Below are 2,583 nucleotides of genomic sequence, written 5' to 3' on the forward strand. Positions count from 1 at the left end.
GACCATCAGGTGATCAGCCTGTAATGTCTTAACCAAACTAGGGATCACAAAGGGATTCTTGTGATTTGTCTCTAACGGGATTCGAACCCGTGACCTCGGGATCGTAAGCACAACGCTTAACTACTGGACCACGGAGGCCGTTATCATTTGGCGAAAAGGCGCGACAGTTGAGTTTCTAAGTCTAATACATACCTTTTCTAATCGTCCTTTTCTTATTTGAATTTAGAATATGTTTACCATGCATCAAATGTTTAAACATTTGAAACAATCCTAAGCTATTAAAGGTAGTAAACGTGGACAATACCAAAAGACTTTTCGTCGTTTGCCACAATCGTGTCGCGTTCTCTAAGCCACGTCTTGTCGGCACTCGAAGGACTGAAGGCTAATTATTTTTTTATTGTCGCCAACGCCGAGTTTTGTCTCGTTCTGATTATACATAATAACTATAAAATGTCCTTCCTTTGCGTGGGATTAATCGCGTTCCAGCTTTTTGTTGCCAGTCATTTTGATTTGGAGATGAAGCTATTTTTTTGGGCCATTTATAAGGAAATCTGCCCGGCGTTATTATGATTAGGTATTCTAAAATGAGATTTCGGCAGCAAAACAAAGGATTTTTTGGTACAAGTAATCATGTGATTGTAGCTGAAGACTGAAATCGAAAAAACTACAATAATAGTCTGGTCGACAAGCAGCACTTTATGTTTAATAACTTTATCTGAGTTATAAATAGCTGACATATCGCAGATTGGCATTTTACAATGTTTGTGCACTCCATCCAATCAGCTCGCGACACCAAACACTTCAGGACCCCGATATCGACCCCGCCGGCGTGGTCGACGATTTCCCTCAATCAGCGCGTATCGCTATCGACCCACTAGGGTCGATTAATTCTTTTAATTATTTTCCCTCTCAGACGACGCCCTGAGCTGTGGTTCGCGCCCAACTTGGCACCCTCAGGCCTGTTGTCTTAAACGTTGTACCGGGTAAGAGCCTTCAGCGCTCCCCATTTGTCCGGCCAAGTAGATAATGCCATCTGTCACGTGTCACGTTAAAAAAAAAATGTAGCTAAAGACTGAAACCGAAAAAACTACAATAGTAGTCTGGTCGACAAGCAGCACTATGTTTAATAACTTTATCTGAGTTATAAATTGCTTATATATCGCACATTGGCATTTTACAATGTCTGTGCACTTAATTCCCCTCGTTCAACGAGTTTTAATTAATACACGTCGGCATGGGTGCTGATTATTTAATTTTCTTATTCACCGAAAAGGAAAGGGACGGATGATTGACATTTTAAAATGAATGTACTTACTTACCTTAAAAAAATGCTTTATCGACGACGTCCATAGTGAGGCGTGTCGTGGTGTATGCTCCATATGCCATAGTATAAAACAAAGTCGCTTTTTCTGTCCCTATATCCCTCATCATCATCATCATCAGCCCATTAACGTCCCCACTGCTGGGGCACGGGCCTTCCCTATGGATTTATAGGGAGATCGGGCCTTAAACCATCACGCAGGCCCAGTGCGGATTGATGGTTATTAACGACTGCTAATGCAGCCGGGACCAACGGCTTAACGTGCCTTCCGAAGCACGGAGGAGCTCGAGATGAAAACTTTTTTTTTGTGGTCACCCATCCTATGACCGGCCTTTGCGAAAGTAGCTCCTATATCCATCGTCTTTAAAACAATGCAACGGATTTTGATGTGGTTTTTTTAAATAGATAGAGTGATTCAAGAGGAAGGTTTAATAAATAACATCCATTAAATAGTGGAGAAATACTGTTATTTTTGAGGTTTTTAATGTGATGTCGTATAATTAAATTCATTTATTCCTCAGCATTGCACCCGAGCAAAGCCGGGGCGGGTCGCTAGTATAGTATATAATTAAGTAATAAAAAAAATCACTTTTTTATTCTTGTATTCTGATGTTATTTATTCAGATGTTTTGTCCCATAGTACGGGATGCTGCTCGGCTAGGGTAATTCAATGATCGACTTCAATATCATCCGTCATCTTTGAATTTCTAATAACAACTGCGCAGGATTGTATCGTGAGTTTCTAACGTCACGACGTCGCGGCGTATCGTGCATAGACACGTTACGACATCTTCTCGTAGATTTCCACGATGCAACGTAGTATCGTATTTATGTGTGGGAGCCTTTATGTACGAAAGATCTGAGCTCTTCCCTACTCTGTCGACAAAGACAACGAAAACGTACGTTGATCGACGTAATCAAACTTTTTTTTGACGTTACTTATTGTAGATTTGCCGCAGATGGCATTAACTACTTGGCCGGACAAATGGGGAGCGCTGAAGGCTCTCACCCGGTACAACGTTTAAGACAATAGGCCTGAGGGTGCCCAGTTGGGCGCGAACCTCGGCTCAGGGCGTCGTCTGAGAGGAAAAATATTTGAAAGAATTAATCGACCCTAGTGGGTCGATAGCGATAAGCGCTGATTGAGGGAAATCGTCGACCACGCCGGCGGGGTCGGTATCGGGGTCCTGAAGTGTTTGGTGTCGCGAGCTGATTGGCTGCCTCTATGGCTAGAGTAATCGGGTCGTCGGGATCGTATATTA

Source organism: Pectinophora gossypiella, chromosome 16 (assembly GCF_024362695.1).
Source record: "Pectinophora gossypiella chromosome 16, ilPecGoss1.1, whole genome shotgun sequence".
NCBI classification, from domain to species: Eukaryota; Metazoa; Arthropoda; class Insecta; order Lepidoptera; family Gelechiidae; genus Pectinophora; species Pectinophora gossypiella.